Raw genomic sequence first — 24,696 nt, 5'->3', positions numbered from 1 at the left:
TGGAATCATAGGCATATGCCATCACACCTGGCTCTGCCAGTACATTTTTAATAAAGTCCCACAGTTTATTTCTAGTTTTCTACTTTGTTTTGCTGTTAAATGTAATTCAAAACCACAAGTAGTACTTTTTAACTTATTTTTGTCATTATTAGTCTCCCTGTACTTTGCTTAGTTGTGAATAATTTTAAGGTGTGTCAATCATCTTTCAAAAAAATTTTTCTTTTAGTGTCTTCTTGTCTGCTATAAAAAATGCATGGTAAACTTAGCCATTGTTTGCGGACATCAGAAACTTCAGGGGAAAACTCACTTATTTAGAGCAGAATTCTCACGCATTGCCAAAAAGGAGCCAGATGGCATTCTTTTCATAATAAAAATGTGTTCTACAGAGATTGAAAAGACAGCCTTGTGTTTAGAAGTATGTTGTTAACTCTTAACACTCTAAAAACATAAATGCCTTTTTGATTTGTTTTAATGAAAAAGAGAATTTAAGAAAATCAGCACTCTCCCTTTGAAATAACTGAATTTATTCATATTTATTTGGAAAATGTTTATTTATTTGATTCAATTTTTATTTTTTTAAATACCAATAAAAATTGAAGTAGATCCATCAACTCTGTTTAGATGTCTGTATTTAGCCCTTTGTACTAAAGTAAAATATTGCATACTGTTTTTCTTTTCTCTTCAAGTGAATTTATCGTGTCAGTGGCAACAAGGCAAAAATGGCAAGACTGTGTCAAGCTCTGGAAAACAGTAGGCATTTAGTAGATCTGTCCCAATTTACTTCACATAACATCTGTGAAGTGTTAAAATTACACCTTTAACAGGTTAAATTTTTATTCTAAACCTATCATCAAATAAAAAGAGAAAAAATATTTTATATTTCATATAAATATTGCTCCCCCAATTATTCTAAGATTTTTATAATGATGTACTTTGATGTGGATACATTTCCATCCAGTATTCTGGCCACTCCATGAGCTCTGTCAGTTATGAGCACTTTAGTTCTTGGAAATTTTCTTGATTTTTATTGCCCATTTTCCCACCCACCATCTGTCTTTGTAATTTGTACTTGAAGCTCTTGTTTGGAGGTGTGTGTGTGTGTGTGTGTGTGTGTGTGTGTGTGCACATTCACAACACACATATAAATATTTATAAATTTGTTTTTTGTAATCCTGGGAATTAAAAATTCAGGGTCTTGCACTTGCTTGGCAAGCATACATGTTCTCTACTTCCCTTACCTTTCCTGTATTGTTCTTTTTTTCTTCAAAACCTTTCTAAGACATTTTCTTGTCTTTTTCTTCTTGACTAATGTAAATTATTCCATTTGTGAGATCATGTTTTAATTTTCAAGAAGTCTGATTTTCTATTCCTTTGATAACATTTTTTAAAAGATTATATTATGCTTTTTATTGTGGATATTCATCGATTTTTCTCATTAATGGTTCTTTTCTCTATTTAGCCTCTAACCTCTGTAGAAATACAATGTCACCCTCATATATAACATTAAGATTTTTATAGCAACATAAAATTAAAAACTTAGGTGAAGTAAATTTTAATATATCATTTAACATTTTGAATATCTAGTGTTTTAAATTATGAGGTATTTATTTATTTATTTATTTGTATTGCAGCTCTTCTTCTTTTAAATCTGGTATCTATTTTTCATTTAGAGCACATCTCAATTTAGATCAGTTGCATTTCCAGTACTCTTTCACCATATCTGACTGGTTGCCAGAATATTGACAGCATTGTTTTAGACCTTCAATTTGTCCTTTTTCTAACCGTTTTGATTTTTGTCTTTCATGGTGTCTAGTTATGTTAAAGTTTGGACTTGAAATCGCTTTGGAAGCACTTGAACACATCAAGGCTTTTTAAAAACTTTGAACTTTACTACAAAGTGGTCTAGGTGGACTGTTTGGTATATGCCTAACTACATGTCTCTAGTTACCTGTTCTGGCACTGGAGTGATCTTTCCAGAAAGGCATTTTTTTATTGTAGATGGACACAATACCTTTAGTTTATTTATTTATTTTTATGTGGTGTTGAGGATCAAACCTAGTGCCTCACACATGCCAGATGAGTGCACTACCACTGAGCCACAACCCCAGTCCCCACAAAAGGGTTTTTTTCCTTGCCTAGAGATATAGTACCAATACTGTGGGAGCCGGGGTGCCTAAGATGACTGACTGTAGGATCTGTGCTTTCAGTGTGCATATACCCAACAAATCCCCATTGGAAGACAGTTACCTCTCTGTGCCTAATGTTTGGCTTTGCCTCAATTCAGAGAGCCTCTGTATCACATTGCTCAGAGAAAAAATTTTCCAGAGATTTAGGAAGGAGATTGCTCTAGTAAATGGAATAGAGACAGGATTCTATAGAGAGCTAAGCTTTCTCAGCTAGCCTACCTGCAACCTAACCCAAGATCAACCTAACCTAAACCTGGTAGTGATTGTCCATGTCCCTCTAGGATTCTGAAAATCATGTTGAGTGACAAAGGGTCAACTCTCTTGAAAATGCTGCATCAGGACTTGTTCATCTGCTCTTCTACTTGTGAATTTTGTTGCTTTTTGTTTTCTCTATTTTCCTAGTCCTTATGAGCATACAGTATCTTAGTGGGGTTGCAGGAGGGAAAGAAATTAAGTATAAAATGCTGGATCTACAATGTTAGCCCAGGAAAACATTGATAACTCTTTAATCACATTTCACAGACACCTCAACTGAGAAATGGAGATTGATACCTTTGAATGACTGTAAGTCTCATAATGTGTCATCCTTAATCTTGTTTAGTCAGTCAGGGAGAGGGGATGAATAGGGTCCAATATAATAAACTTGCATTCTGTTGAGAAATTTTGTATGTCTAAGACTTTCTTTTTTTTTTTTTTTGAGATTTCTTAATTTTTTATTTTTTATTTTTTTTTATTTTTAATTTTTTATTGTGGGTTGTTCACAACATTACAAATTTCTTGACATATCATATTCCACACTTTCATTCAAGTGGGTTATGAACTCCCACCTTCACCCCATACACAGATTGCAGAATCACATCAGTTACACATCCATTGATTTACATATTGCCATACTAGTGTCTGTTGTGCTCCGCTGCCTTTCCCATTCTCCACCCTCCCCCCTCCTCACCTCTCCCCTCCCCTCCCCTCCTCTCTCTCTACCCCCTCCACTGTATAACCCTGAGGGTCTCCTTCCATTACCATTCAATTTCCCTTCTCTCTCCCTTTCCCTCCCACCTCTCATCCCTGTTAAATGTTAATCTTCTTCTCCTGCTCTTCGTCCCTACTCTGATCTTAGTTACTCTCCTTATATCAAAGAATACATTTGGCATTTGTTTTTTAGGGATTGGTTAGCTTCACTTAGCATAATCTGCTCTAATGCCATCCATTTCCCTGTAAATTCTATGATTTTGTCATTTTTTAATGCGGAGTAATACTCCATTGTGTATAAATGCCACATTTTTTTATCCATTCGTCTATTGAAGGGCATCTAGGTTGGTTCCACAGTCTTGCTATTGTGAACTGTGCTGCTATGAATATCGATGTAGCAGTGTCCCTGTAGCATGCTCTTTTTAGGTCTTTAGGGAATAGACCAAGAAGGAGAATAGCTGGGTCAAATGGTGGCTCCATTCCCAGCTTTCCAAGAAATCTCCATACTGCTTTCCAAATTGGCTGCACCAATCTGCAGTCCCACCAGCAATGTACAAGTGTACCCTTTTCCCCACATCCTCGCCAGCACTTGTTGTTGTTTGACTTCATAATGGCTGCCAATCTTACTGGAGTGAGATGGTATCTTAGGGTGGTTTTGATTTGCATTTCTCTGACAGCTAGAGATGGTGAGCATTTTTTCATGTACTTGTTGATTGACTGTATGTCCTCCTCTGAGAAGTGTCTGTTCAGGTCCTTGGCCGATTTGTTGATTGGGTTGTTTGTTCTCTTATTGTCTAATTTTTGGAGTTCTTTGTATACTCTGGATATTAGGGCTCTATCTGAAGTGTGAAGAGTAAAGATTTGTTCCAAGGGTGTAGGCTCCCTATTTACCTCTCTTATTGTTTCTTTTGCTGAGAAAAAGCTTTTTAGTTTGAGTAAGTCCCATTTGTTGATTCTAGTTATTAACTTTTGTGCTATGGGTGTCCTATTGAGGAATTTGGAGCCCGACCCCACCGACTGTAGATCGTAGCCAACTTTTTCTTCTATCAGACGGCGCGTCTCTGATTTGATATCAAGCTCCTTGATCCATTTTGAATTCACTTTTGTGCATGGCGAGAGAAAGGGATTCAGTTTCATTTTGTTGCATATGGATTTCCAGTTTTCCCAGCACCATTTGTTGAAGATGCTATCCTTCCTCCATTGCATGATTTTAGACCCTTTATCAAATATAAGGTAGTTGTAGTTTTGTGGATTGGTTTCTGTGTCCTCTATTCTGTACCATTGGTCCACCCGCCTGTTTTGGTACCAGTACCATGCTGTTTTTGTTACTATTGCTCTGTAGTATAGTTTGAAGTCTGGTATCGCTATACCGCCTGATTCACACTTCCTGCTTAGCATTGTTTTTGCTATTCTGGGTCTTTCATTTTTCCATATGAATTTCATGATTGCTTTCTCTATTTCTACAAGAAATGCCGTTGGGATTTTGATTGGCATTGCATTAAACCTATAGAGAACTTTTGGTAATATCGCCATTTTGATGATGTTCGTTCTGCCTATCCATGAACAGGGTATATTTTTCCATCTTCTAAGATCTTCTTCTATTTCTCTCTTTAGGGTTCTGTAGTTTTCATTGTATAAGTCTTTCACCTCTTATGTTAGGTTGATTCCCAAGTATTTTATTTTTTTTGAAGATATTTTGAATGGAGTGGTTGTCCTCACTTCCATTTCAGAGAATTTGTCGCTGATATACAGGAATGCCTTTGATTTATGCGTGTTGATTTTATATCCTGTCACTTTGCTGATTTCATTTATTAGCTCTAATAGTTTCTTTGTATACCCTTTTGGGTCTGCTAGGTATAGAATCATATCATCTGCAAATAGTGATAATTTAAGTTCTTCTTTTCCTATTTTTATGCCTTTAATTTCTTTCGTCTGTCTAATTGCTCTGGCCAGTGTTTCGAGAACTATGTTGAACAGAAGTGGAGAGAGAGGGCATCCCTGTCTTGTTCCAGATTTTAGAGGCAATGCCTTCAGTTTTTCTCCATTCAGAATGATGCTAGCATGAGGCTTAGCATAGATTGCTTTTACAATATTGAGGTATGTTCCTGTTATCCCTAGTTTTTCTAGAGTTTTGAACATAAAGGGATGCTGTACTTTGTCGAATGCTTTTTCAGCATCTATCGAGATGATCATATGGTTCTTACTTTTAAGTCTATTGATGTGGTGAATAACATTTATTGATTTCCGTATATTGAACCAGCCTTGCATCCCAAGGATGAATCCTACTTGATCATGGTGTACAATTTTTTTGATATGTTTTTGTATCCGATTCGCCAGAATTTTATTGAGGATTTTTGCATCTAGGTTCATTAGAGATATTGGTCTGTAGTTTTCTTTCTTTGAAGTGTCTTTGTCGGGTTTAGGTATCAGGGTGATGTTGGCCTCATAGAATGAATTTGGAAGTTCTCCCTCTTTTTCTATTTCCTGAAGTAGCTTGAAAAGTATTGGTATTAGTTCTTCTTTAAAGGTTTTGTAAAGTTCTGCTGTATACCCATCCGGTCCTGGGCTTTTCTTAGTTGGTAGTCTTTTTATGGTTTCTTCTATTTCCTCAATTGTTATTGGTCTGATTAGGTTTTCTATATCCTCCTGACTCAATCTGGGCAGATCATATGACTTAAGAAATTTATCTATGCCTTCACTATCTTCTAATTTATTGGAGTATAGGGATTCAAAATAGTTTTTGATTATCTTCTGTATTTCTGCAGTGTCTGTTGTGATATTGCCTTTTTCATCCTGTAAGCTAGTAATTTGAGTTCTGTCTCTTCTTCTCTTCGCTAGCATCGCTAAGGGTCTGCCGATTTTGTTTATTTTTTCAAAGAACCAACTTTTAGTTTTGTCAATTTTTTCAATTGTTTCTTTTGTTTCGATTTCATTAATTTCAGCTCTGATTTTAATTATTTCTTGCCTTCTACTTCTTTTGCTGTTGTTTTGCTCTTCTTTTTCTAGGATTTTGAGATGAAGTATGAGATCATTTATTTGTTGGTTTTTTCTTTTTTTAAGGAATGAACTCCAAGCAATGAATTTTCCTCTTAGAACTGCTTTCAATGTGTCCCATAGATTCCGATATGTTGTGTCTGTGTTTTCATTTATCTCTAAGATTTTTTTAATTTCCTCCTTGATGTCTTCTATAACCCATTGATCATTCAGTAACCTATTGTTCATTCTCCAAGTGATGTATGCTTTTTCCTTCCTTCTTTTATCGTTGATTTCAGTTTCATTCCATTACGATCAGATAAGATGCATGGTATTATCTCTACTCCTTTATATTGTCTAAGAGTTGCCCTGAGACATAATATATAATCTATTTTTGAGACGGATCCATGTGCTGCTGAGAAAAAAGTGTAACTGCTTGATGTTGGGTGGTATACTCTATATAAGTCAATTAGGTCTAGGTTATTAATTGTGTTATTGAGTTCTATAGTTTCCTTATTCAACTTTTGTTTGGAAGATCTGTCCAGTGGCGAGAGAGGTGTGTTGAAGTCTCCCATGATAATGGTATGGTGGTCTATTAGACTCTTGAATTTGAGAAGAGTTTGTTTGACAAACATAGTTGCACCATTGTTTGGGGCATAAATATTTATGATTGTTATGTCTTGTTGGTGTATGGTTCCCTTAAGCAGTATGTAGTGTCCCTCTTTATCCCTTTTGATTAACTTTGGCTTGAAATCTATTTTATTTGATATGAGTATGGACACTCCTGCTTGTTTCTGAAGTCCATATGAGTGATACGATTTTTCCCAACCTTTCACCTTCAGCCTACGTATGTCTTTTCCTATCAAATGCGTCTCCTGTAGGCAGCATATTGTTGGGTCTTGTTTTGTGATCCATTCTACTAGCCTGTGTCTCTTAATTGGTGAGTTTAAGCCATTAACATTTAGGGTTATTATTGAGATATGGGTTGTTCTTCCAGCCATATTTGTTTACTTCTGTTATTAAACATGGTTTGTTTTCCTCTTTGATTATTTCCCCCCCCTTTACTGTCCTACCTCCCACTGTTGGTTTGCATTGTTATTTTCCATTTCCTCTTCCTGTAATGTTTTGCCAAGGATGTTTTGAAGAGACGGTTTTCCAGCTGCGAATTCTTTTAATTTTGTTTATCATGGAAGGTTTTAATTTCATCCTCCATCCTGAAGCTTAATTTCGCTGGATACACAATTCTTGGTTGGAACCCATTATCTTTCAGTGTTTGAAATATGTTATTCCAGGATCTTCTAGCTTTCAGAGTCTGTGTTGAAAGATCAGCTGTTATCCTGATTGGCTTACCCCTAAATGTAATCTGCTTCCTTTCTCTTGTAGCTTTTAAAATTCTCTCCTTATTCTGTATGTTGGGCATGTTCATTATAATGTGTCTAGGTGTGGATCTCTTATGATTTTGCACATTTGGCATCCTGGAGGCTTCTAGGATTTGGGATTCTGTCTCATTCTTCAAGTCTGGGAAGTTTTCTCATATTATTTCATTGAATAGACTGCTCATTCCTTTGGTTTGGAGCTCTGTACCTTCCTGTATCCCAATGACTCTTAAGTTTGGTCTCTTAATGTTATCCCATATTTCTTGGATGTTCTGCTCATGGTTTCTTAACAGTCTTGCTGAGCTGTCTATGTTCTTTTCCAGTTGAAATACTTTGTCTTCATTGTCTGATGTTCTATCTTCTAAGTGTTCTACACTGCTGGTAGTATTCTCCATTGAGTTTTTAAGTTGGTTTATTGCTTCCTGCATTTCTAGGATTTCTGTTTGTTTGTTTTTTATAACCTCTATCTCCCTGTATAGTTGATCCTTTGCTTCCTGGATTTGTTTGCGTAATTCATTGTCGAAGTGATCTTTCATTGTCTGATTTTGCTGTTTAATGTCTTCCTTGAGACTCCAGATCATCTGAAGCATGTATATCCTGAATTCTTTATCTGACATTCCATCTGCTGTAGCTGTTACCTCTTCTAAAGTTGCGTTGACCTGCATTGCTTGTGGTCCTTTCTTTCCTTGTCTTTTCATACTGCTTGCGTATCTTTCCTGCAGGTGCGGGCGGCGGCCCTGCTCTCTCCTTATTCCAATTGGGGTATCGTGGCTACCATGCCGGCAGGTCACTGGGCCTGTTCTGGGAGCTGGCTTCGGCTCTGTTCTGCCCCTACTCCAATTGGGGTGACGAGTGTACCACGCCGGCAGGCCATCGGGCCTGATCCGCCGGTCGGTTGCAGGTTTGCCTACCCTGCAGGCACGGGCGGCGGCTCTACTCTGCCCCTACTCCAAATGGGGTGACGTGTCTGTCGTACTGGCAGGCCACTTGGCCTGTCCCGCTGGTCGGTCGCAGATCTGCCCACCTTTCGGGCACAGGTGGAGGCTCTGCTCTGCCCCTACTCCAATTGGGGTGTTGTGACTACCCCGCCTGCAGGACGCTGGGCCTGTTCCTGGCACGGGCGGCGACTCTGCTCTGCCCCTACTCCAATTAGGGTGGTGTGTGTACCATGCCGGCAGGCTCCTGGGCCTGATCTGCCAGTCTGTTGCAGGTCTGCCTACCTTGGAGGAGCAGGCGGCGGATCTGCCCTGCCCCTCCTACCACGCCTGCGGACCCCTGGGCCTGATCTGCAGGTTGGTCACAGGTCTGCTCACCCTGCGGGCACGGGTGGCAGCTCCGCTCTGCCCCCACTCCAATTGGGGTCATGTGACCACCACACCGGCAGGGCCTGATCCGGGCGTGGGAGAAGGATCTTCTCTGCCCCTACTCAAGTTGGGGTGACGTGTGTACCACACTGGCAGGCCACTGGTACTGACCCGCCAGGCTGTCACAGGTCTGTTTACCTTGCCAGCGCGAACGGCGGCTCTGCCCTGCCCCTCCTACCACGCCCATGTACCACTGGGTCGCAGGTCTGCACACATTGCGGGTGCGGGTGGCGGCTCCGCTCCGCCCCCTCTCCAATTGGGGTCACGCGGTCACCACGCTGTCGAACCGCTGGGCCTGCTCCGGGCGCTGGTGGCAGCCGGTCTCCTCCCCTCTGGCTCGATGACAAATTGAGGAGACTCGGGTGTCTGTGCCTCACCCCCCCTACCAGGAGACCAACTGTTTATGTTGCCGCTGGTATTGATGAAGTTCTCTCCTCCGCTGCTTTCTGATGACATCAGATCTCTGCCATGTTGGTATCCTATACGAATGGCAGCATTTCGTTCCCCTTGCTGGGCAACCAAAGCAACGGGTGAGTCCTGACCTGCCCTCAGCAGGACCCGGACCGAGAAGCAGATTCCGCGGGCTCCTAGCCCCGGGCCAGGGAAGCTCCGGGAGCTGGAACTCGGCCGCTCCGTGCTCGGTGTAAGCTCCTATTAGTGTAGGCTCCAAGAAGCAGTCCGCGCGGGCTCAGTTCCGGGAGCCGGAATTCGGCAACTTAGTGCTTGGTGTATGCTCTGATAGGAGCGGGGTCCAAGAAGCAGCCTCTGCAGGCTCCGCAGCCCTGGGCCAGGGCGGTTCCAGGACAGTTCCGGGAGCCGGAACTCGGCCGCCACGCGCTCGGTGTTCGCTCCGATAAGATCAGGTTCTAAGAAGCACCCAGGCACTGAACCCTAGCAATCTGTCTGCAAGCCGCAGGTGAATTGCAGCCTGAAATTACCTGTTCTATGGCTGAATGAGCTGTGGTCAGTCTAAAACAGGTATGGTGACGTCAGCTTTCCAACATGGTGGCTGCTGGCCTCCTCTGTGGTCTGACCGGTGTGGAGAACCGAGATGGACCGCTTCCTTCCCCCGCCTCGAACCCAGAATTCAGCCCTGAGTACGGTGCTTGCACGGCTGGCAGAGACTGCAGCACTGTATCCCTGCGTCGCTATCTCCTCGTTTCCCAGCGCGCGCTGCAGACTCTAGCCGCGGGGCGATATGCTGAATAAGCAGTGTTACCCACCGTGCGACAAACCTCTCGCATTTGAGTCCCCGTAGCCAATCCTCGTGCGATGGAAATCCTTCCTCCAGGTTCTGGAGCACCCCACCATTGCTGGAAATTCCTAACAAGATATCCTTTAGCCATCCTGACTTGTCATACTCCCACACAGTGAAGCAGCACACGGGGGCAATGCACTCCCCTCGCTGCCATCTTCCTTCTGTCTAAGACTTTCATTTGGGAAAGTGTGCTCAGTAATTGCAATAGTGTCAGAGGGTAGCCTTTATTTGACTCATTGACCTAAAGCTCCAAGAGGTAAAGTGACTTGCTTCAGATATTAGAGTGGTGAAGATAGAAACTGGTCATAGGGCAACACCCTAAATTGCCACAGATATTATAGGACATCAGGTAGCTAAATGTTCACTGAATTTTCTATTGTAGATCAGTAGAAACATTGAAATTCTTATGGCAGTGGATATTTGTTGTAAGAACTTTTTCTTTTGATCTATTCATGGCAAATCAGTCTGTTTTAAAGATTCATGAGATGTTGACAGTATGTTTTTGTAGGTCATATTATCTTGTGCTGATCTTCATTCATGCCCAAGTAAAATCTGGGCCCTGTAGCACTTTGATATTTTTACCCTGTACTCATAAAATCCATGCCTTTTCTGATTCATTTTATTGATTTTGTGCACTGTCCTATGTTTTTTCCAGTAAAACAGATGAAGATCATGCTATTTGGGGGGCAGATGTGAGTAAAATGTGTTTAGGATAAAGATGAAGACTTTTAAAATCATATCATGAAGCTTAAAGTTTAAAATTCATTTAAAGTTTAGAATTTCACTCATTATCTATTAATGTGTTACTACCATAAATAAAATTTATAGTCAAGATTTTGATTTGCTTTCTAAGTCAATTCCCTACCAAACACATATATTTTATGGGAAGGGATGAAGCTCAGTACTAGAGTGCTTGCCTATCATGCTTGAAGTCCTACGTTCAATCCCAGTACTGAAAAAGAAATAAATAAATACAGATTGTCTTTAGATTTTGTTAATCTAAAGGGACATGCTCTCACAGTTGACTATAAGAAAAAAACAGTTAGATTTTTTCAAAATATTTATTTTTTGGTTGTAGCAGGATGCAATACCTTTATTTTATTTATTAATTTTGATGTGCTGCTGAGGATGAAACCCAGGTCCACGCATGTGCTAGGCAAGTACTCTACCTCTGAGCCACAACTGCAGCCCAAAGGTATTTTTAATATAATTTCATTTCTTTAGCTACCAGAACCATTGGTTTTATTCCAATGGTACCAGGAATTTATGGAGCTTGCAAATGTCACTCAACAGATTAACCAAGAAGAGGACACAAAAAGGGACAACTACGAAGACATCACATATCGAAATATGTGTATGGAAATCAACCAAATTCTTCTCAAAACCAAGGACCTTCTAAGACAATTGCCACCATCCAATTTTAACACTCTACAATACCTTGTCGTCCATCTTAAGTGGTAAGAATTTTTATACCATCTTAACCATTTTTAATTGTACAGGGCAATAGTATTCAGTACATTTATATTGTTGTGGTATAATTTTCAACATGATTTTTAGGATGTTTTTATTATGTGTTGGGAAAGGGAGACATTGAATATATGTTCATGCAGCAAACATGGTTCTCTCAAATGCCTCCTGTGTGCCAGGCTCTGGCTGGGGAAACTAGGATGAAAACACAGGGTTTCTACTATTTGTGGGCTCATCATCTTGGGGAACAGACCTGTATATAACCACAGTATATCATCATCCTTTTACTTTTAGCTGTGCACAGCTTGCAGGCATGCATGAAAAGTTTTGGGGGTATGGATAGAGAAGAAGAGGCAAAAGCCCTTGAGTTCAACTTTAAGAACTGTGTGATGGTTTGGTAGAGAATGTGCAGAACAGCCTACTAGGCAGAGGGTAACAGACATGGAGACACAAGAAATCATTTTGCATTTGGAAAATTTGATTTTATTAGGATACAATATAGCAAGCAGTAGCAGGAACTGTGATACCCTTCCTAGAAACCTGATAAGAAAATCTTACCTACCTGGCAGATGAGTTGACCATATTGTTTCTGTACTCAGTAAAGAACTTGGCATCAGAAATTTTACATATTCAGATTTGCCTGCTAGATCTTTCTGACAGCAATTCAGATCTCCTTTTTGACATTTTGCTTAAATTTATTTTGGGAGGGCTGGAGTTTTGGCTCAGAGGTAGAGCATGTGCAAAGCCCTGGATTCGAAGCTCAGCACCACATAAAAATAAATGAATAAAATAAAAATTTAAAAAAATATATTTTTTAGTTTGAATCAGTTATACATGACAGTAGAATGTTTTTAATCCATTGTACACAAATGGAGCAGAAAATTTCATTTCTCTGTTCACGATGTAGAGTCACATCTCATGTGCCATCTTACATGTACCTAGGGTAATGATGTTTGTCTCATTCCACCATCTTTCCTACCACATACCCCTCCTCTTCCTTCCCTCCCCTGTGGGTCAATCAATGTTCCTCCAGCACCAAACACCCAATTATGGGTCAGCATTTATTTATCACAGAGAATATTTGGCTTTTGGTTTGGGGGGATTGGCTGATTTCATGGTATTCACCAACTCCATCCATTTACCTGTAAATGCCATTATTTTATTCTCTTGTAATGCTGAGTAAGAGTCCATTGTGTATATATACCAAAGTTTTTTATCTGTTCATCTGTTGAAGGCCTCAAATTATTCCATAAAATAGAAAAGGAGGAAACCTTCCAAACTCATTCTGTGAAGCTAGTATCACCATAATACCCAAACCAGCCAGACACACATCAAGGAAAGAAAATTTCAGATCCATATCCCCGATGAACATAGATGCAAAAATTCTCAATAAAATTCTGGCAAATCACATACAAAAATATATAAAACAAACAATTCACCATGATCAAGTTGTGTATTCCAGGGTTGCAAGGTTGGTTCCTTGTACAGAAATTAATAAATTTAATTCATTACACCAATAAACTTAAAAAGAAGAATCCTATGATAATATCAATTGATGCAGAGAAAGAGTTTGACAAAAAACAGAATCTTTTCATGTTCAAAACATTAGAAAAAGTATGGGTAGTAGGCACATGCCTCAACTTGGTAAAAGCTCTCTATGCTAAACCTAAGGCTAACATCACTCTAAATGAAGAAAAATTGGAAGCATTCCATCTAAAAATTGTTCAACATAATCCTTGCCTCTCGAGCCAGAGCAATTAGATGAAAGAAATTCAAAGGAATACGAATAGGAAAAGAAGAACTCAACTATCATTCTTTGCCAATGATATAATTTTATAGTTGGAGGATCAAAAAAACTCCACGAGAAAACTTATAGAATAATAAATGAATTGGGCAAAGTAGCAGGATATAAAATCAATACCCATAAATCAAATGCATTTCTATACATCAGTGATGAATTCTCTGAAAGACAAATAGCAAAACTACCACATTCACTATATCTATATCTATCTGTCTATCTATCTGTCTATCTATCTATCTATCTATATATTTAGATAGATAGATAGATAGATAGATATAGATATAGATATAGTGAGATATATATATATATATATATATATATATATATATATATATATATATATATATAGTGATATATATATCACAGCTTCTTTACCCATAAATAAGGCTAGTATCATCCTGATAGCTAAACAAGGCAGAGACAGATTTCCTTGGATAGTCATAGAAATAACAAGCTGAGAGTGTTTGAAGTAAAACCAGAACATTGATGGTGGCCATAGAATAGAGAGTTGTTCATGAGAAAGAGTCATCTAGTCTAGAAAACTAGCTGTGGTGGCTGGGAGTGTGGCTAGTTGTAGAACACTTGCCTAGCACATATTAGACACTGGGTTTGATACTCAGCACTGCATAAAAATAAATAAATAAAATAAAGGTATGTGTCCATCTCTAGGTAAAAATTAGTTTTTTTTTTTTTAAAAGAAAACTAACTGGGCAGTGAGAGAGAAATTGACAGTGCTGTTTCAGTTTCCAGTATAAGAAATGGGGAGTATATCCCACATACAAAGATTGAGCAATTTTTAGGGGTATTTTTCTTCCTTCTGCTACTAAGAGTTCAGTAGTTCCTTCTACTTACATGCTTTTTATCCTAATATAGTACTCTGAAACCCAGTTTGGTGTGTGGTAAGTATCATAATGAAACAAAGAATTCTTTCCCTAGACCCCGAAACTTGACCCTTGACAAACCCTTTGTAGTCTTCTTCAGCCTGAGTTTTCTTGACCCTTCTCAATTCATAGTAAAATACCATTAAGGACCTCTATTAGGCAAATCTCATACACTTTATGTGTTCTTCTTTTCAGGGTTGTAGACCATTCTAAAGAAAACCTAATAAACTCAAAAATGTTGGGGTTGATATTTGGACCCTGTCTCATGAGGCCCAGGCCTACAACCATTCCTGGTACCCTCTCCTCCTCCCATGCTGCATATGCCAATCAGACCCTGTTGGAAGAGTTCCTCATTACCAATGCACAGATGATCTTCGATGTGTCCCTAGAGCCACAAAATGTTCCATGTAGTACTTATGTTGTTGAACCTTGAGTGGGTAAAAGCCGTCCTTCCAAACCTGTAATGTCAACAGAACATTCCACAAAGTCAGAATATTTTTCTACAAACAAGTGAGTTTTGACCATTATAGAATTGCATTAAATTTGTGATGTTTATGTTAACAAGTTAATAGTCTTTGAACTGTTTTTTTTGAGATATATTTTGCTCTTAGTTTAAAACTTTTCTTGAATCAATAGGATATCCACACTGCAGATATTGAAATTCAAAATTTTGAATTGGCTACATCATTTGAGGAATCAGAATGCAAGAAAAATGCATTGGAAAAATGGGATGCATGACTCATTGTTGATTGGTCATGTAACATATATATTTGCATATTTCAAACCTTGCCAAGAAGTCGTGATTAAAAACCAAGGTGAGGGCTGGGCTTGTAGCTCAGTGGTAAAATGCTTGCCTCAGCATGTGTGAGGCCATGAGTTGGATCCTCAGAACCATATAAAAACAAATAAATAAAAATAAAAATATTGTGTCCATCTACAATTCTCATTCTTTAAAAAAAGGTAAATTAAGGTTGGTTCAAACTTCAAGGTTTTATTAGTTAACTTTGCTAGCCATTGAGAAAGTTTAACGGATGTCATTTAAATGAATATCATGCTTTGTTTCTTTCTTGTGAAAGATATTTTGAAATTCATAAATTATTTCTGTTCTCTTTCTGAAATTTGTTTTCACCTTTACTTCTTTGTCATCAATTAAAGTCAAAGGAGGAAAAAAGCTGTACTTCTGAAACTCAAAAAAAAACAGACTCCTAAAGTTTTTTGATGTCCCTTTACCTGTGGCCTAACTTTAGCACATTAAGCACAAATGTCTTCCATTTTCTTGGCTCCAGTCTTTTTGTTCACTGTTTTTTGATCACTTTATTTCAGTGAATGGTTTCTGGTAAGGGGGTTGAAAACCTTCCATTCATTTCTGCTTTAGTAGCGCTAAATCCAAATTTTTCAACATATAGCAATATATGTTAAATTTGACATATTAAATTAATGAAATATCAATGAGTGTAGCCTGAGAAAGTCTGAAAACAAAGACAGTCCACTACCTCTGCAAAGAAAAGCACTGAACCCACTGATTCCATTTATCTGACTTGATCTTATTAGCATTTCTGTGCTATGAACCTTGGCCTCATTTAAGCCATAGCTAACAGTCTCAGCAAGGTAAATAATGCCAAGGGTCATATCCCTAAATTATTGTAGATTCAGGATTTGAACCTCATCCTGTCTCATTCCTAAATGTAACCTTGTTTTGCAGTCCAAGAAAATTGGATTTCCAGGTAGGTATAGTAAAAACAATAAATAATTTTAAAATATTTGAAGTTTTCATTATATACCAGGTATTTCTGAGCCTTTTCTTTAGTAGATCATTAACACCACATGCCAACATATCTCCACATAGGAGTCTGTCTTGACACAAGAAGGCAGGTAGGGCTAGTGCACTAGATTTGCCCAGGGCAGAACTGGAGCAGGAGCTGAGCCAGCACCCAGGCAGCTGGCTGCAGAGCCTGCACTCTTCATGGTGCTAGAAGTTCTGCAGGAATGTAAATATGTTCTGGTGTTTACCATCCAACCACAATGGCTCAGCTCCCTTCTATCAATGTGGAGAAGGGCCCAGGACCACAAATCATATGAGCACTGCCTGGGAACCAGAGAAGAGAGGCCAGCAGCCTCAGGTGAAGATGAAGGTCAGATGAGATGATGACTTGCAAGTGATGCTGGTGTGCACCTGTCTGCAAACCACTGCCCAAGGATATGGTGGAAGAACAAGGTGGCAGGGATGAGGACTGTGGGATATGAACAGGGCCATTGGAAAGCGGTCAGACCACTGGCAAGGCACACAGTTTTCTGATGATTTCCAGGAGGGAGATGAGGATCTTGGCCAGAGGGCTGCACCTTTCTAGTAACAGGAGCTTCTGGGGTATATTCAGCAAAGACAGAGTGTGAGGAGCTAGGGTTATAGGTGAGAAAACAGGGGCCTTAGGGCCAGACTAGAAAAGAAAGAGAAGAAGTTAAATCTGGAGTCTTCAGGACCAGTAGCACAATGGCAATTTTGACAGCTCTTCAACCTTCCTTTGACCAGAGGATGTTGCCATGTATTAGTGGATCAGCTGGGAGAGCATCCAAGTCCTCTCTGGTGTGTTGCCCTCAGAATGGAAAGAATGTATCTGGGAAGCAGATTGATCGACAGGAAAAGTCCTTGGGATTCAGGACATGGCTTTGGTTGGTGTACAGAATAGTGTTACTGTTGTAGAGTTACCATTGTCTGCCTATTGAAATCAGGAATGTTCTAACCCAGAAAATAATCATTCATGGATAGTATATTAAAACAAGTTACTGGGCTGGGGATGTGGCTCAAGCGGTAGCGTGCTCGACTGGCATGTGTGCGGCCCGGGTTTGATCCTCAGCACCACATACAAACGAAGATGTTGTGTCTGCCAATAACTAAACAATAAATATTTTAAAAAATCTCTCTCTCTCTCCTCTCTCTCTCTCTCTCACTCTCTCTTAAAAAAATAAAAAAAAAACAAGTTACTTCAGGAAGTGTTCTTTTTTTAAATTTTGTGCTTTGTAGCTAATTGTTCTATTGATTTAGATAAATTTTAAAAAGTAATGCTTTAATTCAAAATGAGCCTTTAATACTGTATGGATTTTTAATTCCTCTGCATAGATGACTGAGAATATCATGTAGGAAAAAACATGTAAGACTATATTTTGTGAGAGAGTGCCCATTTATAAATAACCACACTTCCTTATTAACCAAGCTCCATGAAGATAAAAAAAAAAATCTCTTCTTTTTCAGATAATAAAAAACTTGAATCATCATCCCAAAAGATGGATGATATGTGTAAAACCACAAAACCACTTAGTCTGAAATCTGATGTGGCAAAAAATGATATACAGAGGCCTATTCCAAGCAGCAAGATCAGACATTTCCATTTGCCTATAGATAGGTTCCATATTGCAAGCTCTCCTAATGAGAGAAACAGCAGCAGAAATGTGGGAAATGTGAATTCAGACAAGTTTTGCCAGAATCTTACTTTTGAAGTACTTAATAGAAAAGATACCCCTACTACTGCTGGTTTCCAATTTAATGGCTTTGATCAGCAGATTCCACAAAAAACTCAGGAACAACAATGTGAACCAAAGAACTTAACTGGCATGAGTGCAGTGATTGTGCCAAGTGCACTCCAGGAAAAAGTCACAATGAGCTTCAGGGTTAGTAGTGACCATTCCAGGATGCCACACAGCCCAACACGCCAGCCAGTTCAGCAAGAGAGGCACCAGTGAGACATGCCTCTCATTCTCACCATCTTGCTCCTTCAAGAGCACCCAGAATATTGCACACCCATCTTGGGACAACATTTTACAAACCACCTACTCTGACCAACAAAGTCAGGGGGACTGAGGAGAGACCAGCTTCACCTTCAGCAGCAGTGCCTCCTAGCACAGCTCTTACTCTCCTGAGTCATGTGGAGAAATCTGTTCCAGAGGCAGACAGCACATCAGCTTATGTTTTGAAGCCAGCCGCTGAGCCTAAAGAGAACTGTGAGATGGTTGGCCTGCCTGACATGAATCCAATGTGCCAAGGACTCAGGCTAAAACAAATGGAAGAGTTACAAGACCTTGAAATTGAAATGCCACAGTTTGTGTAGGGTTGTCAAAATTCATTTTTTCTTTTTCTTGTTTCATTTTTTGGTATTGTGTTTATTTTAGGAAAGAATGTTGTGACAGAACCCTTTTGTATAGGATGGCCAAAGTGTGTATTTTGCCTATTGGCCTTCTATTGTGTTTGGTAGTCATATAGAATGGTAGTGTGTTTATTTTAGGAAAGAATGTTGTGACAGAACCCTTTTGTATAGGATGGCCAAAGTGTGTATTTTGCCTTTTGGCCTTGTATTGTGTTTGCTAGTCATATAGAATGGTAGTGCTTTAGTCATATAGAATGATAGTGCCTCACTGGTATTGTCTTTAAATTCTGTGTTTTTGAAGTTGTGCATAAAATAAGTATTATAATTTTAAATTTCAAATGATTTTCTCTATAAAATAACCCATGTAAATGCATCCTTAATGTATGGTATTGTTCTCAACAAATAGGGGCATTAGGGGAAAATGAGTTTTATTTTGGAGCAAATCTGGTGCTGATTCATAAAATGCTTCTGAATGCAAGTACCTGAAAAATGTTGATTGGGTATGAATATATTTTTCCCACATAATGTTCTAGTGCATCTTTGGCCATTGTGTTGTTATACTATGTATGGAAGCATTGGCAATTGACTCAACTTTTTAATATTTACATAGTGGCCAAAATGTTTGCGAATCTATATTTAACAACTTGACAATTTTTACATATGGTAGTCAATACAATTGTAGAAATAAAATGCACTTCAATACTAAAAAGTTTGAGACATTGGCAGAGACAACACAGATGGACAGAGTTGAGGTGTCTCAGTGTGACAGACCCGTAACCTCACTGCTCTTAGCTGAGGCCTGTTGCTGGATTGCCTGTGTCTTCTGGCTCTCTGCTTCCCTGGCTGCTGACCGAGAGCAAGTGGCCAACAGCTATGGCAAGACGAAGCTCTCTCTGGTAGCTGGGGTGCTGCACAGCAGCCCTGGCTGAGGATGAGGACAAGAAGGAGGACGTGGGTACCGTGGTTGGCATCGACCTGGGGACCACTAATTGCTGCATCGGGGTGTTCAAGAATGGCCACATGGAGATCATCTCCAATGATCAGGGCAACCTCATCATGCCATCTTATATGACCTTCACACCTGTAGGGGAATGTCTGATCAGTGATGCATCCAAGAATCAGCTCATCTTCAATCCTGAGAACACAGTCTTTGAATGACCCGTCTGTGCAGAAAGATATCAAGTTCTTGCCTTTCAAGGTGGTTGGAAAAAAAAAAAAAAAACTAAACCATACATTCAGGTTGATATTGGAGGTGGGCAAACTAAGACATTTGCTCCATAGGAAATTTCTGCTATGGTTCTCACTAAAATGAAAGAGACTGCTGAGGCTTATTTGGGAAAGAAGTTTACCCATGCAGTTGTTGCTGTACCAGCCTATTTTAATGATGCCCATCAGCAAGCAACCAAAGATGCTAGAACTATTGCTGTGCTGAATGTTATGAGGATCATCAATGAGCCTACAGCAGCTGCTATTACTTATGGCCTGGGTAAGAGTGAGGGAGAGAAGAACATCCTGGTGTTTGAACTGGGTGGTGAAACCTTTGATGTGCTTCTTCTCACCATTGACAATTGTATCTTTGAAGTCATGGTCACTAATACTGATACTCAGTGGGTGGAGAAGACTTCGACCAGCATGTTATGGATCAAACTGTACAAAAAGAAGACTGGCAAAGATGTTAGGAAAGACAACAAAGCATTCCATCTAAAAGTTGTTCAACATAATCCTTGCCTCTCTAGCCAGAGCAATTAGATGAAAGAAATTCAAAGGAATACGAATAGGAAAAGAAGAACTTAAACTATCATTCTTTGCCAATGATATAATTTTATAGTTGGAGCATCAAAAACAATCCACAAGAAAGCTTCTAGAATATTAAATGAATTTGGCAAAGTAGCAGGATATAAAATCAATACCCATAAATCGAATGTCTTTCTATACATCACTGATGAATTCTCTGAAAGACAAATAGCAAAACTACCACATTCACTATATATATATATATATATATATATATATATATATATATATATATATATATAGTGATATATATACCACAGCTTCTTTACCCATAAATAAGGCTAGTATCATCCTGAAAGCTAAACAAGGCAGAGACAGATTTCCTTGGATAGTCATAGAAATAACAAGCTGAGAGTGTTTGAAGTAAAACCAGAACATTGATGGTGGCCATAGAATAGAGAGATGTTCATGAGAAAGAGTCATCTAGGCTAGAAAACTAGCTGTGGTGGCTGGGAGTGTGGCTAGTTGTAGAACACTTGCCTAGCACATATTAGACACTGGGTTTGATACTCAGCACTGCATAAAAATAAATAAATAAAATAAAGGTATGTGTCCATCTCTAGGTAAAAATTAGTTTTTTTAAAAAAGAAAACTAACTGGGCAGTGAGAGAGAAATTGACAGTGCTGTTTAAGTTTCCAGTGTAAGAAATGGGGAGTATATCCCACATACAAAGATGGAGCAATTTTTAGGGGTATTTTTCTTCCTTCTGCTACTAAGAGTTCAGTAGTTCCTTCTACTTACATGCTTTTTATCCTAATATAGTACTCTGAAACTCAGTTTGGTGTGTGGTAGGCATCATAATGAAACAAATGATTCTTTCCCTAGACCCACCAAACTTGACCCTTGACAAACCCTTTGTAGTCTTCTTCAGCCTGAGTTTTCTTGACCCTTCTCAATTAATAGTAAACTACCATTAAGGACCTCTATTAGGCAAATCTCATACACTTTATGTGTTCTTCTTTTCATGGTTGTAGACAATTCTAAAGAAAACCTGATGAACTCAAAAAACTTGGGGGTGATATTTGGACCTTGTCTCATGAGAGCCAGGCCTACAACCACACCTGGTACCATCTCCTCCTCCCATGCTGCATATGCCAATCAGGCCCTGTTGGTAGAGTTCCTCATTACCAATGCACAGATGATCTTTGATGGGTCCCTAGAGCCATAAAATGTTCCATGTAGTACTTATGTTGTTGAACCTTGAGTGGGTAAAAGCCATCCTCCCAAACCTGTAATGTCAACAGAACATTCCACAAAGTCACAATATTTTTCTACAAAGCAAGTGAGTTTTGACCATTATAGAATTGCATTAAATTTGTGATGTTTATGTTAACAAGTTAATAGTCTTTGAACTGTTTGTTTTGAGATGTGTTTTGCTTTCAGTTTAAAACTTTTCTTGTATCAATAGGATATGCACACTGCAGATAATGAAATTGAAAATTTTGAATTGGCTACATCATTTGAGGAATCAGAATGCAAACAAAATGCATTGGAAAAATGGGATGCATGACTAATTGGTGAGTTGTCATGTAACATATATTTTTGCATATTTCAAACCTTGCCAAGAAGTCATGATTAAAAACCAAGGTGAGGGTTGGGCTTGCAGTGGTAAAACTCTTGCTTCAGCATGTGTGAGGCCATGAGTTGGATCCTCAGAATCATATAAAAACAAATAAATAAAGATAAATATATTGTATCCACCTACAATTCTCATTCTTTAAAAAAAAAGGTAAATTAAGTTGAGGTTGGTTCAAACTTCAAGGTTTTATTAGTTAACTTGGCTAGCAATTGAGAAAGTTTAATGAATGTCATTTAAATGAATATCATGCTTTGTTTTTTTCTTGTGAAAGATATTTTGAAATTCATAAATTATTTCAGTTCTCTTTCTGAAATTTGTTTTCACCTTTACTTTTTTGTCATCAATTAAAGTCAAAGGAGAAAAAAAGCTGTACTTCTGAAACTCAAAAAAAGTATACTCCTAAAGTTTTTTGATGTCCCTTTACCTGTGGCCTAACTTTAGCACATTAAGCACACATGTTTTCCATTTTCTTGGCTCCAGTCTTTTTGTTCACTGTTTTTTGATCATTTTATTTTGGTGAATGGTTTCTGGTAAGGGGATTGAAAACCTTTCATTCTTTACTGTTTTAGTAGAGCTAAATCCAAATTTTTCAACATATAGCAATGTATGTTAAAATTGATATATTAAATTAATGAAATATCAATGAGTGTAGCCTGAGAAAGTTTGAAAACAAAGACAGTCCACTACCTCTGCAAAGAAAAGCACTGAACTCACTGATTCCATTTATCTATTTTTTTTAGCATTCACAACTGCTTTATTAATAAAAGTCCAAATCTAGAAACATCCCAAATATTGTTCAACAGGTGTCACAAAAGTTTTTCTGTATTCATAAAATGGGATACTGTTAAATAGACAGGAATAAATTATGTATATTCTCAACAGCATCAATGAAATTAAAAAGCATGTCCAGCAAAAATAAGGCTCACAAAAAGTGAACATACTAAATGATTTAATTTATATAAAATTTAAAAGCAGGCAAATCTAATCTATAGTGACACAAGGCAGATTATTTGTATCCTGGGTTTAGAAGTAGGGATAAAATGACTCCAGCAGGAACACGATTTTTTTTTTCCAGAGATGAAAATGACCCATGTTTTGCTGGGGCAGTGATTACGTGGTTACATACACTTGTCAGGAAACATTGCACAATTTACTTAAAATGTATTAATTTCATTGTATACAATTTTTACCTCAAAAAGATTGATTTTGAGAAAAATGTCAAACTTCCCTAGTGAAGTTTATTATGAAAATGAAATGATGCCTGATATAGGTAGTACATCCATTTCTCATAAAAGTAGAAATATGTGAGAATGTCCTAAATTTTGTCATGTGATAAACATAATAAAACCCTGACAGAAATGCAATATCTTATTGCTGAAGAAGTTCCAGATGTCTTCTCAACAAGGCTAGAATCAAGACAAGGTTGCCGACTACTGCCGCTAATGCAATAATAAAGATCCTGGCCAATTTTATAATTAGGTAAAAGGAAATAGAAGTTCAATAATGGGAATGTAATAGATAAACTGCCATTATTTACAGATAGTGTGTTCATCAATAATAAAAAATTCTACAGATAATCAAAGATTTAATTATTCTAACTAGTTAGAGAGTTCAGCAAATTTGCTGCATAAAATGGTTTACACAAATTAATACCATTCCTCTATAGCAGAGGTTGAAAAATTAATGCCCACTGGCCAAATCCACATCCCAAATGCTTTATGAATAAACTTCAATTGTAATAGAGTCATGTTTGTTTATTAATTCCTCCTTCATTGCCACAATGGCAGAGTTGAGTGGTGATAATTGAGACTAAATTATTCACTATCTGGTCCTTTAAGAAGTTTGCTGACCCTTGTTTCACAGCAAAAATAATAAAATTAAAATTATAATATAAAATAAGATGGAACTTACAAAATACAACCAAAACTTATTTTCCGTTATCAGCTATAAATTAACCCAACAAAGAATGAACAATTTTTATGGTGATGATCTCTAAATGGGAAGACATTCGTATTTATGGATAGGTCAATTTACCACTGTAGATACAAATCTCCTTTAAGTTAACCTGTATACTCAAGGAAAACTTGGTCAAAATTGCAGGTAGATCTGTTGGGAACTTGACAAACTCCTAAAGTTTATATGGGATATCTATAAAAAGGAGAGTGAAGAAATGTATCTTCCCGTTCAGTTATTTAGATAAACTTCAAAGTTATTTAGAATAAGTCATTTGGTGTTTGCTGATAAATGGTTCAGAAGAGCAAAACTCAGAGACAATTATATATAGAAAAATAATTGATAAATGTAACTCCACAGGTCATAAGTGTATTACATTGTAGAATGTGTTTGGAAACTGCTCTTTGGACAAAAATAAACCTGAGTTGCTATTTACATTGTACACAAAAGTAGCCTTATGATGTATTAGATCTCTGAATGTGAAAAGTAGATCATCAAATTTGGAAGAAGAGAAAGAAAATCATATAGTGGTTTGGGCATATTTAAGTTTATAGACCTACTTAATTTTTTATGAACTACAGGTTACTTTTTGAAATAGCCAAAATTTTACCAGAAATGCCTAAGTGATTTTTGTTCCCCAACATTGTCTTCAAATATTTTTAAACTTGTTTTTATCTCATGAATGTAAATTATTACCTTTTTAAAATTATTCATCCAGTTACTGATGAGTTTGAGTACCTCTTAAGATATCCTTGGTCAGTTTGGACTTACCTTTTCATAGAAAAGATTTTGGGGACTTCGATTGGTTTTATTTGTTTTGTTTTGATTTTATATATTCCATATATGTACTATATAGTATGCACTAGTAGATAGCTAATTTCATGTTGCCAAAAATCATTCATATTCTCCTATCAAGATTTTTGCTTTGGAGATTTTAAGACTTTCTCCATTTATCTAA

The 24,696-nt window shown here is 38.0% G+C and overlaps 1 pseudogene; it reads left to right on the top strand.

Annotated features, from left to right (window-relative positions):
• Window positions 1-19,148: 19,148 nt before the first annotated feature.
• On the top strand, window positions 19,149-20,160 carry LOC124099444 (endoplasmic reticulum chaperone BiP-like; annotated as a pseudogene).
• Window positions 20,161-24,696: the final 4,536 nt, after the last annotated feature.

This window comes from Marmota monax, unplaced genomic scaffold, assembly GCF_021218885.2.
Source record: "Marmota monax isolate L192 unplaced genomic scaffold, Marmota_monax_Labrador192_F-V1.1 WCK01_AAM20220418_F8-fsc01501, whole genome shotgun sequence".
Lineage (NCBI taxonomy): Eukaryota > Metazoa > Chordata > Mammalia > Rodentia > Sciuridae > Marmota > Marmota monax.
This window is presented reverse-complemented; position numbering and strand designations above follow the sequence as displayed.